At 42.9% G+C, this 17,478-nt stretch overlaps 1 protein-coding gene across 1 annotated transcript in view; it reads left to right on the top strand.

Annotated features, from left to right (window-relative positions):
• Window positions 1-17,478, top strand: part of CDK4 (cyclin dependent kinase 4) — a 270,619-nt gene that overhangs the window by 641 nt on the left and 252,500 nt on the right. The gene's annotated exons all lie outside the window — the stretch shown is intronic.

The raw sequence follows: 17,478 nt of genomic DNA, 5'->3' as shown, positions 1-17,478 counted from the left end.
AGCATGCAGGCCTGTCCCTCCCAGCCCCCGCCTTTGTGGGACACACTGGCCGGTAATGGGAAGGCACAGAGACAACACGTGCTCTAGAAAGTACCTGGACTGGACACAGTCGTTTATAGACGGGTAAGTGAGCGAGCAGGCACATAAAGGAATGATAGAGAAAGGCACATGGACACAACCACGTGGAGGAGTGGGCACCATTACACGCAGGCTCTTGGGTTGGAATGAATACCGTCACTCGCACACGTGCGGAGTGGGCAGAACCAGATAAAGGAATGAATTCAGTCACCTGCAGGCACATTGAGGAACAGACCCCATCGCATTCAGGCACAGGCAGATAATGGGCATGGGGGAACGGGCACCACCGCCTCGTGCCGACTCACAGACCGGTGCAAGTAGAAATGTTAACATTGTATGGCTTATTATTTTATAGCGCTTTACGTCACCATAATGTTGCCCGAGGCTCTTAGTCGGGGGATACAGCAGAGATGCAATTTCGGACATGGAGCACAAGAGACATGCAAGCACCTGGAGGAAAGTCACAGTTGTGCTCAAGCATATACACAAATGCCAATTCCAGCCCTTGAGGGGACACGCTGAAAGAGAATCTGGCACAGTATGAGGTCAGAACAGCAAGTGGCTGTGACGTTTAAAACAATGGGAATAAGTAGATAGGCCTTAAGGTCAATAAAGTGCAGGTACGTTCAGAGAGGTATGTGGGGCGAGGTTACCAAATTACTCCATGCCACGAGGGCACACCTTTTCCGCTCCATGACTTGCGCAAACCGTTTTTTTCCTCCTGTGTGACCGTGTACTTGTAACTGAGCTGAAGGAACACTAAAAATCCCAGAATTCACTGACGTTGTAAATAAAAACCTGCTGATGAAAAACGAGTGCCCTCATGACTTGAGAATCACATGGGGAGTTTAAATTGGAGCAGCAGGCACTGACAGAGTCCAACTGAAGCACGCACATGGTCTTGCAGACACAGTCTTGCAGCAGACACGGTGCAGGTTTTCTGGATTCCTGCTTTTTTTTGTCCCTCTTGTCTGAAATTACTGTGCAAAAGCGAGGGAGGAAAGTTAGAAAAATTCTTGCCTGCTGACTCAGGGCTGTTGGATTGCTCCTGCATTCACGGCGAAGGAAGGGTTCGCATGGGGTGATTGGCATCGCGTTTGAAACTTCTGTAACTCCAGTTAATATTTAAAGTTTGCAGTTCGCGAAACAACAGCCCCGTGTTTTGCGCACAACTTACTTAAAAAGGGAAGGATAATAGCTGAAGACGTGAAGTGTTTTGAAATATTCACAAACCCAAACCATGGTTATATATCTGACATGTTGCTCAGTTTTAAGTGCAAAAAGAGCTTCCAGCACGTGTTAGGTTGCGTGTGTGCACTGCTGAGCCATGTGGCCTTTAGAAGTGACTAGGCGGCTGCTTTTTTCTTGCATTTTCACATATCTTTGTTTGCAGCTGATTCAGCACTGGTCTGACCCCACCCTTTCTTTCTCTGGTCTGAGTCAGACCGAGCTGAGGGTTTCCCCTGCCCCCTCCCCACAAACAAGTTCCCTCTTACGCTCGCTTCTGGGCAAATTGCTGGTGATGGGTGGCCTGGTTTGAGAAGAAAGGGGGCCATCTGTTCACCCTGTGTACACAGCAGCCGGGAGACGGTGACATCAACCCTGCTGCGGCTAAATAACCAGGCAGCAAGGCAAGCCAAGAGCCATAAAGTACGTTGATTGTGGTCAGGGCACGATGTGTTGCCAGGATTGTGTACATGTGTATACGTTTTAGTGTGTATTTGTGAACAGTATGCCATTTTTTTGTGTATGCATGTGAATTGCCACTTGTGTACCCAAATGTAAATCTTGATTGGATTTATCATCTACACACTATAGTGCACAAATATAGCGTTTGTAGCCATGAGTGTGTCTATTTTATGTGACATCTCCACTAAACTGTTTAAGTTAGGCACTTTTACATTGTGTTCCAAGCCAAGCAGGATTTATGTTTTATTGGAAAATGCCTTTTGTTGAACGCCCGATTTGTTTCTCGTTACAGTCCTTTCCTTATTTTTGGTAAAAATATTCAGTTGCCCACCCAATTGTTTTGAAACTTTTGATGGGATTGTTGAAAAAGGGCCAATACTGTAAGCTGTCAAATTTGCCTCTTCAAGTGGAACTGTGATTGACAATGTAATTATGAATTCTTGAATGCTAGCTCCAGAGTATTTCACTTTTTGTCGAATCCTGATGTTCTGGGCTTCTACTGGCACAACCCGCAAGAATACTACATCTTTGGATGCTAATGGAAAAGCTGCAGTGATATCATTAAACTTGGTACCGATTTTTGGTTAAGGGCGAACATGGGTCATTCGTGTGCACCATAACTTAAGTCTGTCTCACAGACTGTAGTTTTGTTAGAATAGGAGTGTGTTCAGAGTGATAGCCTGGTAGTGGTAAAGGGTTGCTGCCCTTGTCCAGACTTAAGTAACCTGAGCGCAGTGGTGGCAATATATACAATTTTTATGGTGTCGCTTATTAGCGCAGATGTCACCAGGCAATTATATGAGCACCACAAGAGAGGTGATTTAGCTCTGCCCACATGTTGGGAGCCAGGAGTACATTATTTGATTGGGCAGAAGTTGTGGGCTTCTACCAAAAAGTGCTTGCCATCCACCGAGCTGTGATCATTTTATTTATCCAGCTGCCCAAGCTTGAACTTTCAGAAGTACACACATGACACTGTCAAGATAGTTAAGTGGTTTAGATAACTAGATCATTTACATGTTGTTCTCTGGCAGCAGCAGAGATGCAAGGAGGGCCGTCATTAACCTAAATGAATTTTTAGGTCTTCCCTGACAGTGCAACTGTCATCTGACCATTTAACCTACACCAATTTTACCCTACAGTTCTTTGCTTCAGTACAAATACATATCCATTACAATGCTGTCTATTTGTAATGCTTCACATCACTATACATCATTCAGGCAGACCTATTTGCATTGTCAGTGCTTGTTGTGACAAGTGAACTGGCCTTTTTACTTGTGGCACTGAAGTGGGGCCTACTGTCCCACTCATGTAAAGTTCCACTGCTGTGCACCTAACTCTCCCAAATTAGTATGTTGTGCTGGTCAGCATGAGTTCCTGTACATGTTGTATGTGTGCCTGCATATGGCACTGTATGGAGGCCTGTGGGTTCCATGTTGGAAGCCCTAGGCCTTAGACGCATGTGGGGGTGGATGAGCCAGCCCAAGCAGATTTGTGAATTTCTGAGAAGTGATTGGGACGCACTGGAAGAAGGAAGAGTGGGGCTCTCTTGTGCACTTCAAAAGGGTCCTATGAGTCTGTAAAGGTCACTGGTCAATGTGGCCTGGGCACATTTCAGGAAGGCTGATAAGGAATCACAAATCATAGGTCTTGAAGCCTTGGTAGGCTTTTGATGGGCGTAGATAAGTGAGACGGACATCAAGGTGTGATCCTCTAGTCACTCCTTTTGTCTGTGTGTGGGCTATCGAGTTTTTAATCACTTCTTTTGTGACGGACTACTTCCTGGACAAAGGACAGGACAGAGGAGTGGCAATTCAAAAGGCAACCCCCACAACACAAACCTAAAAATCTCAACACTAAATCTCTGTTTGTGTATGGAAATAGATCATGAAAAAAGGGGAGCTTAAGCCTCTGAACATTTTCAAACTGGAGCTGTACATCAGTGTGGAGAAGCTCAGCACAACTTATGTCTGTTGTAACCATGGCTGGGTATTGAGGTCTGCTAGTCTCCCAGCTGGGTGAGGACACACCACCTAGGAGAATCAAGACTACTGGCACTGGAGCCTGGAGCACCAGCCTCTGCCTGCCAAGACCAGAGGACCCTGTGAGGAGGAGGAGAGTGCCAGGAGGGAACGAGGTTCAGAACGGATCCCTGAAGGAGAGGGTGAGATGCTGGGTCTGTGTTGAGGGCTGTTTTCACTGATTGGGCTGCCCACCTGAGTGCTTCTGTTAACAACCCCCTTTGCCAGGTAGGGGGCCGTAGTGGAGGTAAGGGCCATTGCCCAGGTAAAGCACCTATGGGAAGAAGCAGTCCGCTGCCAGTACAGTGTTCTGACATGAACGTCTCCTCTGCCTCCTGGAATGCACTGTTTGCAACCTCCATATGCCAGGTGGGGGTTGAGGTAAAAATAAACACAGTCTCCTTGATACAGTGGGGTAACGAGAATGGCTGTCACCCCTCGCACTTTTGGGACACGAAGTGGCCATTGCCCAGAGTGTGCTTTTCAAGACTCTTGTTGCCAGAAAGGAGCACCGTGGTTAAGGGGATACCTACCTGTAGCAGTGTATGCTAGAATTGTGAAGTGGAATGTGATGTGCAGGATAAGAGCACCAAATCCAACCCCAAAACCCAGGTGCACCCAAAACTGGCCTCAGGAAGACTTGGCACATGAGTACACAAGTTCTGTGCTCGCCTGCCGCCTCTTCACAGCATCCAGGCTTCTGCTCACCGCTAGCCTGCTGATGCGCTCCCAGGTGTGCCAAACCGCAGCTCCATGTGAAAGCGGGTAAGACTGAGTGCTGGGCATCGAGCCCTGGGGGAGCTTGCTCTGACTACAAGCACTACTGGTCAGGAAACCTTGACTAAACTTGTACGTTTTAGTTGAGCCTAACCATAATGGCTGCCTCATGTGAATTGTGAATAACCATCATCCTTGGGTAGATAATGGGGAAAGACTTGGGGACTTACCCGGTAAGTGCTAGAGTGCCGGCCTTATGAAGATTGTGTGTTTTTGTATGCTGTTTTTCACTTTGTGTTTGTATATAAATATTACATTTTTGATAAACGCAAGTATCTGGCGGGACATTCATTTAGTGGGGGTGCTGTAGTGTTAGTGTGTGTTCACCTTGCATCTGTATACTTGTCGCGAAGCCGTGTACTGCACGACCTGCTCTACCACTGAGAGTGCTGAAGGGGTAGCACTTGGCCCACTAACTCAGGACCCATAGTAGGTCGGGCCACAAGACATTAGCAGCAAAAGGCAGCAACCCCCATGGTTGAATCCAGTAGCTCTGCTTGTCCATTCGCCCTCGGATAGGGGTTATGACACCGCCTACTCAACAGCTTCTCCTAAGTCAGATTTAATAAAATGCAGTTTTGGGGCATAAAAATTACAGCCTTTTAATGCCTGGCCCTGTCCATCCAGTCACAAAGTATTTAGGTCTATTTTTCTAAGTTAGGACTGTGAAAGCAGCTCTTAGTATGGGAGGCTTGTCTGGAGTCACTCTTTTGAATAAAGGGATAACACCACATGGCAGCAACCTGCAAATAGGCCGTTCAGTACATGTTCACCCCTCCTCACACTCCTTGTTTCAGTGCCTTCATTCACAACTTCAACTGAGTTGAGTGTTGTAATGTCATCTGAACTGCGAATTTCTTTTTGTGGTGTTAGAGCCTTAATCCCCGCCCAACACATGCATGTAGCCCAGTATTGGGCACCTCAAGCTTACCCAATAGCCTAACACTAGGAGTGATCTGGAGGTGCCTCTGTCCATTGCAAGTGCAATAAGAAAATGTCTGGTGTCTGCAACTGGACCATTATACCAGTTGCCTGTGCAGAGTAGTCATTTACATTTACAATTTAGTAGTCATTTCCTGTCTTGATCCCACTCCTTCTGGCTTTAGTGTCCGTCCAAGTAGGAAGTAAAGCTAATGTAATGTATTTCATGAAGCAATAATATTATTGTATCAAAAAGTCGTGTTAAGGTGTTCGCGTTCTTCAGCTGTCTTCTGCCTTGATATAACCATATAACGAGTCAAAGTCAAAATTTTTTCTTTTGTTTCGGTACTCTTTTGAGGACCACAAAATTGATTAAAATATACATTTAGTTTTTCATACAAATTAATACATTTTCAATGAAATTTTAAATTCTATAGCAAACATATTCGTTAGGTGGCTTTATACATAAAGATATAAAATCTTTTGCATTGACAATCCTACAGGACCGATAGATGGGCTCTAGACATGTTAACCTTGCATTTACTATTTTGTTGTCTGGGCATATAAAAAGCAGGTGCTCAAGATTCTGTTTACCCCCCTGACAAAGGTTACATAGCGAGGAACTGTCTTGTCTCCAGGAAGAGGTAAAGGTTAATACGGGAAGTATACCCAGACGCAACATCATGATTGTACGCCTTGCGCCGTGTGTAAGAGTATATTCCAAATACGGCTGTTTTTGCTTATATTCCTTGGAGTCAGCATAAGTCTTGTACACAGATAGTTTAGTACAATGTAAATGATCAAGCTCATAACTCAATTTGGGGGTAAAGTTTTTTTAGGAAGAGTTTGAGTTGTGCAGGTGTCCATGATGACAAAATTTCTAAACTGACTTTTGCTAACTGAAAAGCCTCTCCCATATTTTTGGAAAAGATAAGATGGGTAGAATCTTTATTGAATGTCTCGATTTTTAACAGATATCGTAGAGTACCTTCTTTTGAGTGGAGAAGGTTATAGGCCCACCTGATGATATTTGCTACGGCTGTGGCATATGCGCTTGTGATAGTACATTCCAGTCTTAGCGCCTGTACTGGTGTAGAAGTAGAAACTTTCAGTAGTTTTTTTAGTATTTTGCCTTCGTTTAAGTCCATATAACTCCATTGTTTTAAGGGAATATATTCCGAGGCATATGACAGAACTGGGGAAATCTTAACTCTGTAGACTTTTATTAATGCAGAAAAATGCCTATTTCCAGTGGCCGTGTACAGACGTGACATGGCCCCAGCGTGTAAATCACTTTTCCTTTTTAAATGGTTGATTTGTTTGATGTTACTCATATTATGTGAGAAAATTCTACCAAGATAGGTATATTCCTTTGTCTGCTCTAGCCTCTCTCCTCCAAGCTTCCATTGGTACCTCACACCTTTTTTCTTTTTTGAAAATGCAACTACTTTAGTTTTGTTTATATTCGGGATTAAACATTTTTCCTTAGAGTAGTTGTATAAAATATCTAGAAGACTTTGAAGTCCAAAAGGCGTTAGGTCGAGCATAACTATATCGTCCGCATACAGCAGGGCATGAATACGCTGAGTGGCGATCTTCGGAGGTGTACATAACCCTTGTTGTAAATGGGATGGTAAGTCGCTTAAGTACAGAGAGAATAACATCGGAGCCAAGAGACACCCTTGTTTTAAGCCGTTAGATGTCCGTATTATCTTTGACAAGCCCTTATCTCTCCCCATTTGAACTCGGCACCAGGTGTTACTATGTAGGTTCACTATTAGTTGTAGTAGTGGTTCCGGGATACCCATCTTTCTTAGTTTTGTCCACAGGGTCGGTCTATCCACTCGGTCAAAGGCGGTAGAGTAATCAATGAACGCTGCATATATTGATTGTGATTTTCCTGATACATATTTATCTAGGATTGTTTGAAAGGTTGCTATATTGTCTGTGACTGAATGATTCGGTCGGAATCCAGCCTGAAACATGGGAATTAAACCCAGCGTAAATGCCCAAGATTTCAACCTGTCCAATATTTCTGCAGCAAAAATCTTCCCGGCAGCATCCATAAGAGCTATTTGTCTGTAGTTTCCTGCTATACTTCTTTTTCCTTTTTTATATATCGGGATTATTATGCTTCCTTTCCAGGAGTTTGGTATTTTCCCAGAATCAAATATATAATTGAATAGTGGCGAGAGCATCAGGCCCCACGCTTTATGGTCAGCTTGGTAGACCTTGATAGGAATCTGATCAGGGCCGGATGCACCCGTACTTCTTGCCTTTCTGATATTCATGGCAATAGACAGTGCCGAAGTCTTGGTGAGTTTAGTATCTTTAATTTCTATATCTCGTTCAACAGCCTCTCTCACCATAGTATTCAGATTGGGTTTGTATAAGTCACTTAGATAGATGTCCCAGTCTTCTTCTGAAACGGGAGTTGCTCTAACTTCTTTTTGGTTCCAGTCATTTTCGCTATCAAAGACCAATATTTGCGTTGGTTACATTGCTTGACTGCTAGTTGGATGTCAATCCAGTTAGAGTCCTGCTTCAATTTTTCCTGTTTAGTTTTTTCTCTTCGTATTTGGTTCTTTAATCTGTTAATTTCCGCTTTATTTATTGACGAGAAACTCAAATACTGGGCTCGAATCAACCTATTAAGTTTTTTTACAATTGGTTGATTCCAGTTTTTATTCCTACTGGAACATTTAATTTTTATTGGTTTATCCTGTTTTAATTTACTTTGTAAAGCATGCTTGAGTTCGTAAATTATATATTCGAAGTTCATTATGGGGTCGTCTGAATAAGTAGTAGTCAACAATTGAGTTTGAGAAATTAGAATATTCAAATAGTCCAAATTTTCTGCACCCCAGTAAATCCGACGCTGGACTATATTTACTTCCATTTTAGGTTTATTGAATATTGGCTCGTTCTGAAAGGTAGTCTGTACCGACCAGAGGGTTGTTAAATGTAGAGTGCATGATCACTTTCCTCATTAAATTTAGTTGAGAGTTGAGTGATTTGTTCCTTTTCTTCATTCCCACATATGAAATAATCAAGAATAGAGGGAGTTCCATTTCCCTGCCTGGTATATGATGCAGGTTTATCTCCATTGGTATTACCGTTTAGTATTGTCCCGTTTATACTAGGAAGGAATGATAGTAATGAGCTTCCTCTCTTATCTGATTTAGCTCCTTTTGGAAGTTGCGGGAGTGATATTTCCAAAGATTCCTCTTTAAATAATAGAGCCCATTTCTTAATTTCACTGTTTGAGATTTTAGCGTTTAAGTCACCCATTATGATATATGGCATGTGAAGTTGATCATCAAGGATGTGAGTAATGATCTCCAATAAGCGGTCGAATAATGAGTCATATTTTTTACTGGGCGGGGCATAGATGTTAAAAAGTAGTATTTTTTTATGAGTAGCTGATGATTGTGTTTTGAATGACACCTTAATACATTGCAGGTTGTCTGAGTATGTGTCAATTATTTCTTGTGACCAAGAATATTCTTCTTTCAACAAGATTGCCAAGCCTCCCTTCGCATGACCCCTTTTGGATTTTTTTGCAGGAGTTTCATAGACGTAATATCCTTTTTGCGTAAAGGGAGCGGTTGACCATGTTTCCTGTAGAGCAAGAATATCTGGAAGATCTTTAGTTGCGTCTTTCATTTTTTTGGCAGTTTTCCCGGCCAGATTCCATGTCAATAACGTCAAGCCTTTGCTAAACCAGATGTTGTTGAGGTCTATCCATTTTTTTGCTGTTTAGAGCTTCTGATAGCCATGCCCAAGATTTTACAGAATTCTCAGTATTACTTAGTCCTGTGTCCCGGGACCATACTGACCTTTCACCATGCGTTACTTGTATTTTTAGTGTGTCTTTTCTCGTAGTGTTTGATGCAGAGTCTCCCCATTTTGAACTGAAATTATCATTTCTTCTGTGAGATTGTCTAATTGCAACGTTATTTTGTAAATTTGTTTTAGGTTCTGATATTGAAATTACATCATAGCCATTTTTGTGTAGAATTTCCTTCTCTCTTATGATTATTCCAGGAAGAACTGGGGAAAAGAATGACACTTGTACTAATTTGTCATTTTCTTTTTTCGGAAAGAGTACTAGGTCAATTTCTTTACTTGTAAGAGAGTTCAAGGATGGTATTTCTTGTAAGAGATTAATTATTCTGCCACGGTTGAACGGCATATTGTCTGTGGGAAAGAGTTCTTCAATTATTATGTGTTTTGATGGATTTCCATCCCACTGCTGTAATTTATTGTCTTGTAGTTCTTTTGTAACCATGATCTTTTGCCCTGTTGTTCTTTTTACTGTGGTCGGACAGTATTCTTCTGCTTTTGGGTTCAAAGATTTCACCAGCGGTGTTATTTGAATTGCTGGAGAGCTCACAGAGTTTGAGAAAGTATGTTTTTGAAATTTAAGCTTGTTCCCTTTTTTCTTCTGAATTCTTCTCAGAGGCTTTCTTCTCTTTTTCTTTCCCCTTGCTTCTTCCTGGTCGTTATTATTTTTGGTCTTTCCCGTTTGATTTGGTTCCTGTCCAACGATAACTCTTATTGAGTCTACTTTGTTGTCTCGAGCTATCGGACCTGGGTCAGTATCGGTTACTTTATTCGAAAACATGGGATAATGCTTAATGTTATTTTCGGTGATAATTTCTATATCTTCTCTGAACAGTTTCTTGAGAGAGTAGGTAATGGGAGATTTTTTCTTTTTTCTTAATTCCTTAGTTTTAGTCTCAATTATTATCACGTCAGACGTTTGTGAACTTGCTTCTTGTTTTTTTGGAGACCTAGTTCCTTTTTTTGGGCCATCTTCGGATTGTGATATATTGACTGTTTCATGTTTTTTTGATGTAACATTAGTAAGGTCTTTTTTCTTTTTTTCTTCCACCAAGAATTTAAGTATGCCTATTTGCACATCGAGGGTATCATCAGAATTAGCTAGGATTTGACCAAGATGGGTAAGAACTGATTCCAGAATGTCCTGCAAGGAAAAAAGTGCTTTTGACAGGGGGGATACGGTGATTGCAGAGGTTAAATTTGGAAAATAGGGGTCAGTGAGGTTAGTTTGATTAGAATAGAGATTGGGTGATTTTTCTGGGGAACTGGTAAGTGGCTGTTTTTGACTTAATGGAATTTCTAATTTTTCTTCTTCCATCTTCGTAATGTTACTTGCAGAGACCTCCAGACATAGTTCACTATCCCGATGTTTTATTGGTGTTATTTGTGATGTCTCTAAGATCGATTTATGGTGCTCTTCAGAGAAGGAGATCTTTGCCAAGTTGCTCTCTATATTAGTTGATCCTTGATTATGAATGCTTTGTTCAGAAGATAGTAGCAACTGATGTTCAGTCTTGCTGAAAGAGATTTAACTTATTATCTTCTTCTGGTGTTAAAAGAAATTTATGTTTTTTCGTAGAAAGAGTAGAAAAATATTTAGTTATAGCCGGAGTACAGGATATTTGTCCAGGTTTCATCGATTTGTCTGTGGATTTTCTGACGGCTGCGTCAGTACCCATGCGCTTCATATAGATTGTTCGTGAGCGTAGTTTTTTTAATGCCATCATGAAGTGGCTAGAGATCAATTGATGATATTAGTGATTACTACTGATTCTAAGTAAATTTAGTGTTTTTAGTTCAGTATCTGGTTTAAGAGAAATTTAGTATTATATAGATTATTCTTAGGTGAAATGTATGAGTTATGAATAGACGAGATCCTCAGCTTTAATCAACTCCTAGAGATATGCACAAATTGGTATACAGTCTCACCTAAACAGGGTTACGGCCGATTCTTTTTTTCTCATGTAATCCAGTATTCCTAGAGGAGATGAAAGTGGGGGGGCCCGTCCCGTCCTCGGTCGTCCCCGGACGGCCACAGACGGCCCGCCCTTTGCCCGGGCTTCGCTCCGTGCGCCGACCCGCGCGCGTCCCGCGTCGCGGTTGGATTGATGTTATTGATATACGTTTCGCCGGTGGGTGTGTCCGTGGGCGTTACGCCTGGGGGAAGAGGAACCAGCTGATCAGTGCAGGGATTGCTGGTCCTCGCAGTCCCCCGGGTTGCGTGTGTAGTTCGCCCTGGCCTCTGACCCTGGGGACTCCAGCTGGGAGCGTTAGACAGAGCCTGCCGACTGCAGCTCGCGCTCACACCAGCGAGTCCTCGGGGAGGCAGCACCTGGGCACACGTGAAAGGATTTGGACCTTCCCTCGCAGTATCGGCGATAATCCAGCAGCAGCAACAACCAAATGAAGTGAGTGGCGCCCTCGAAGCGGGGGTCACGAATTATATCTCTATTTCGCCGGTGGGTGTGTCCGTGGGGGCGTTGCGCCTGGGGGAAGAGGAACCAGCTGATCAGTGCAGGGATTGCTGGTCCTCGCAGTCCCCCGGGTTGCGCGTGTAGTTCGCCCTGGCCTCTGACCCTGGGGACTCCAGCTGGGAGCGTTAGACAGAGCCTGCCGACTGCAGCTCGCGCTCACACCAGCGAGTCCTCGGGGAGGCAGCACCTGGGCACACGTGAAAGGATTTGGAAGGATTTGGACCTTCCCTCGCAGTATCGGCGATAATCCAGCAGCAGCAACAACCAAATGAAGTGAGTCAGCAGATTCCCCAACACAAGATGCTGTAAAGACTCCGTGTTGCAAAGCCCCAGCAAGTGTTTGAAAGGCCAAGACGACTTCGAGCTGCTCCCGCGGAGCGGGGTCCGCGAGTCATGTTTTAAGGTCCAGGTAAGGGGGGGGGGAAGAGGCACCAGGTGCGCGCGATGTCAGGAGCGCTAAGAACCCTGGTCCTCGCAGTCCCGCTTCCTCTCAGTCAGCAGCAGTTCGATCCAGCCAATGGAGGGACCCGCTATTCAGGTCAGCAGATTCCCCAGCACAAGATGCGGTAAAGACTCCGTGTTGCAAAGCCCCAGCAAGTGTTTGAAAGGCCAAGATGACTTCGAGCAGCACCTATTCAACTGTGAAGCTCTCCTCTAATGTTGAAAAGCGTGAAGCAGGATACAAGGAATCCTGGCTGTACTCAAAGTCCCATCGTGCAACTGACTTCCATGAACAAAATCTTGGAAAGGATCCAGGGGAAAACTCTTTAAAAACAGAGAAGAACCCCTCTCAGAACGGATACTCAATACATTTAAGCCTACTTTCTTCTTGTATAGTGGCCACTATAACAAAATCCATATAACCTCAAAGTGTACTAGAGGCACCCATCTTTCGTAAAGAGGTTTCGTGACTGATTTTGGAGGTAGAAGATGTGTTTTTTTTTGGCTGAATGCAGTCTTATTGCCCTAGGGCTTCTCAACTCCTTATGTGACCCTGTCAACACTGTCTCTAGAACTATGGTCTTAGGGGCCACCATTAAAAGATTTGTTCACTTAAATCCTCCCGTATCAAACTGTTAAAGAGAATCTGTGACCTACATTTTATGGTAATGTGCCATTTGCTATGAGAATAAATGAGCTACTTATCCTTTTTTGTGTGGGTATGAGGATATCCTAAACTGGCCAATGAGTTATCTGTACTCACTAGTTGGCCATTCACCTTTCTGACCTTCTGGATGTTTGAGCAGCAGAATTGAGTTGGTGAATGCAGGCAATATTGAAGAATTGCGCCTTTGCTGCATTGATTAGAAGGAGGTATTTGATATTGGATTTTTCCTTCTGGAATGGTTTCATTATTTACTAAATATTTTTTTCTCTGTCATTTGTGGTGAACCATGGCTCAGCAAGACTGTCTAATGATTTACAGTGACTCCAGATGGTCTCAAGAACATCTCCTGTTCTAGGGGCAGCATTCTATGAGGGACCTCTCGGCAAAACAGCTGAACATACTGGCATCTCCTTGGACACTAATTTACGGTCATTTAGGTCTCTCCCAGGTAAGCACTGATCTGAGGGTACCTATAACTTTGTCCTTTTAAAGGCAGTAGTGACCCACATGCCTCTACATCGCTTCTGGTGGAGTTATACTATGAACAGTGCTGCTCCATGGTCTTCACTGCACTCTTCATGGCATTACGCTGCATGACTATGCAGCTTATTGCATCAGCAGAAGCGGTAGGCGGTGCTCATGCCACTCTGTGTGATTCCAAGTGCACCTTGAATCATGTTAGGCCAATCCTACTACTACAGAGGTCCCTTTCGACTGAACCTTCACTCCTGCTGTGGTGCCGATGTGGGTGTCTGGTGAGGCCTGGAGTGACAGACACTGGTTATATGCATGGTGTAGTTGGGCAGAGAGTATGGAGGATTGAGGCCATGTCTGACTCTGTACCTGGTTGAGTCAGAGCTAAGTTGAGCTAGACAGCTAGATCTACTTCACAAGCTGTGTGACACATAGGAAGTTAAAGCAGAGCTAACTGTTGTGATGAAGAAGGAACGGATATTCGGGTTGACTCCGGCTTTAACAGGCATTGCTATAAACAGTTTCAACATTAGAATCACAGCCAATTAAAGCAGCTCCAAAGATTTACTGTGACCAGTGATCCTTTTAACTCAACACAATTTAAGTTTCAATTCAGATACATCCAATTGGACTAGAATTCACATATGTTTTTCTTTTTTTCCACGAGTGACACAGCCCGTTAGAAAATCATTATACACACTTCACAGTCAAACAGTTGATTACATAGAGCTTCACTCTTTCACTCTCATATTGGAAACCTGAAATCTGGAACCTCGTATCGGTAGCCAGTTGAACATTTGTAACTGGTATTTGATGACTATTGCAGCCTAATCCTAACAGTAATTATAAAATGTTAACATGGTCTCAGAGATTGCATACCATGATCGAAGTCACTAAGAAAGGAAATATCCTGAAACCTGTGGACATTCAATATACTGTACCTCCTTTTCAATAACACTTTCTGTAATGAGCGAATCCTTCTTGGTAAGGCTCAGTTGTGGAACTAATTTTCAAGTGTGAGCTTAGAACAGATACAAGTAGATGTAGCCAATTGCCCTATTGGAGTCAAAAGGGGGAATCTTAGCTAAGTATTTTCTAGAACAAAATAGGTCTAGGAGAATAATTTCCTAAAGTTATACCCAACTGGGTTTAAACGCAAGTATTTACCCATCGACAACATTTTGACAGTATCCATTCTAGTTGTTAATGTGCTATCAACGAAAGATAAGAGAATGTTTATTTGGCATATAGACTACCCAACAGTTGTCAGTCAGCAGGGTTGACAGGAAAGGCTTTGGGCAAATTACACTCAAGGGAAACCAAATATACATTGAACTCCATAATGGAACTCCATAATGAAATACATGTTCAAGTTTAATTGTAAGATGGGAATGACAACACCAAAGATTACTACTAGAAATGGGTTAAAGCAAGGATTTATTTTGGCCTCTCTCCTATACTATCTTTGGATTGCAGATTTACCAGAGACCTTCAACTCTACTGACACCATGATGTTCTTAGATTCTGATGTTGCGATTTTTGTCCACCACAAAAATCGACCTTCATCCAACATGATATCTACTTCAGGAAAAGAAAAATTTTGAACAGATTAAAGGTAGATCACAGGAAAACAAAATTTGTGTGATTTGGATGTACTGAACCAAGGGTTAACTGGGGACTGGAAAACAAAAGTATCTATCATTTGACTCATACATATATCTCACGGTCGAAAAAGACTATACACATTACAAACCTATCAAAGATGAGTTTCTTATGTTTCATGCCCGAGCAAACATTATTCGAGGAAATATGGAATGTGACAGTCAGACCGACAATCACCATAACCAAGTTAGCTCTATTGATCCTATACTGAGCAGTGTTTTTTTAGTCGACAAATACATAAACCTGACGTTTTCAAACTGTATACAGTCTAAGAACATTCTTGTCTAACTGTTGATTAAGACTTGAATTATATTACTATCTCTAATTGCCTTAAATATCAGCTTTATTTTTTTATTTTTTTTTATTTTCATATAAAAAAGCGAATTAAATTGCACCAGTACACCACAAACTCCCATTAAAGTAGATCTGGAGAGAGAGACAACGTGGAATACCAGGCTTAAGAGAGTATGCTGTGAAACCTAATAATATATTGCAAGGACCGTACTCAGCGAGTGAAATAGAAGGTGCTTCGATGTTGTGCAATGGGACTGGATCAACAGGAATGTAACCTGGCAAATAAAGTGTCTAAAAAAGGAATAGCGAGAAATGGAAATCTAGGAAAGGTGAGCAAGAAGAGAAAGAAAAAGAAACAGGCAAGAGAGGGGGACGGATGGCCGGGAAGGCTACACTGGGCTGGGATCGCACTTAGCATCAACTGTGCATTTGTTCAGATGCGTGTGTCCAAGTAGAGGGGAGAGAGACTTTTGTTAATCCTTAAAGTAGGTTGGGGACTTAAGGAAAGTTTAGGGTGGTTTGTTTTAATGTAGGTATTTGTCAAAAGCACCTCCCAGACATCTGGATCCAGCAGAGGAGGGTAGTATAGAATGTAGTTCATTGTCAGTGCCCCAGATCGAGCAAGGTAATTTTCACCATTTGTCAAAGGAACTTGGGGATGTCATTTTCCAGGTTGCGAGTATATTTTTAGTCCTCAGTGATATGAGGAGATCTCCTAGTAGAGCAGTGTTTCCAGTAATTTCAGAGGAACAGGGATTAGCGTAGATGCCCAGTGCTGTCCTCAAGAAGTCAATTTCTATTGTTAGCCCTGATATTTTTTGTGTATCAATGATTGTATTCTTTATCTCAGCGGGAGAGGCATTTTGCAGGTAAGTAACATGCATTGTGGGTCACCTGTGCTTTCCTCACATCTCCAGCATAGATCTGAATCTCTTGGACTCGGTTTATAGAGGCTCGAGGGGGTCCAGTAAGTTTAGTGAATTGACCAGAACCTTGATTGTGCAAGGGCTGGTGTGATTTTTGCCGAACAAGGGGATTGCCAGATATGACCCTACCTCTTGTCTGTAAAATCTGCTTGGTGTGATGGATGCAAAAAGTATCCTCATTTATGGGCAAAGAGTCTCAGTGTTGGGTGTATCCAGGAGTTTGTATACTCGTGAGTCGGTGAAGCACTCATTCCTTACGTTTTCTAAGTACTTCTGGTAGGTCTGGGTGGTGTGGCAGCTTCAGCCTACCCAATGCGCATTTCAGTCTCCGGAATCTATAAAAGTCTATGTTTGGAAGATCGAAACTCTCCTGCAAAGATGGGAATGGGATGGTGCTTACACATGATCCTAGGTCATTTATCGAGTTAATACCTTTCATAACCCATGATTCCAAGTATTCTGTTTTGTTTTCTAGTTTAATTGTTGTTGTACCAAAGGGAAGCTATGGAGGAGCCAAATTGGGGGGAGGGGGGGGGGAGTAGTAGTTCTTTGATTTTGGTATTTTCTGCTCATTAACATCGCCAGTGTTTCAGATCCGTACCACACGCCAAGGTACTTGATAGCATTTGGTTTCCAATGTCCACAGAGATCGCCAATTACCACAGATGTACATTAAATGTTTAGGGGGAAAACTTTGGTTTTATCTTTGTTTAGAGAGTATCCCGCCGCTAATGGATATCACTCTATTTCTTGCATGATATTTGGGATAGCTTGTGGGCCATCTTCGGTGAACAAGAGGACATCGTCCATGTAAGCCACCACCACTTGTCTACCAGAGTGGAAGCTGATGCCTGGAATACTTGGGTTGTCTCTAAACATTGTTATTAAGGGTTTGATGGCTAATAAGAAAAGTATAGAAGGGGCAGCTCTGACAAGTGCCTTGGGAAAGGCTGAAGGGATAGGAAAGGTGGCCATTGATTCTATGCACACAACCAGATACTCAAGACAGACTGCTTAGATCCTTGCGATTGGGCGCAGCCATTTTGTCAGTCCCGGCTCCCACGCTAGTCTGTGCAAACCATTGAAATCCTGGATGAACCGGACTGTGCACCATGGTATAGGTTCTCCGCTGGTACACCCTCACTTTTACTGTGGTGGAACGGGATGTCACTTCATTCTGGAGCGTTTCTGATCCTCTGTAGGTGCAG

This window comes from Lissotriton vulgaris, chromosome 1_1 (assembly GCF_964263255.1).
Source record: "Lissotriton vulgaris chromosome 1_1, aLisVul1.2, whole genome shotgun sequence".
Taxonomy (NCBI): Eukaryota; Metazoa; Chordata; class Amphibia; order Caudata; family Salamandridae; genus Lissotriton; species Lissotriton vulgaris.
Note: the sequence above shows the minus strand (reverse complement) of the source record. Positions and strands in the feature narration are given on the sequence as shown.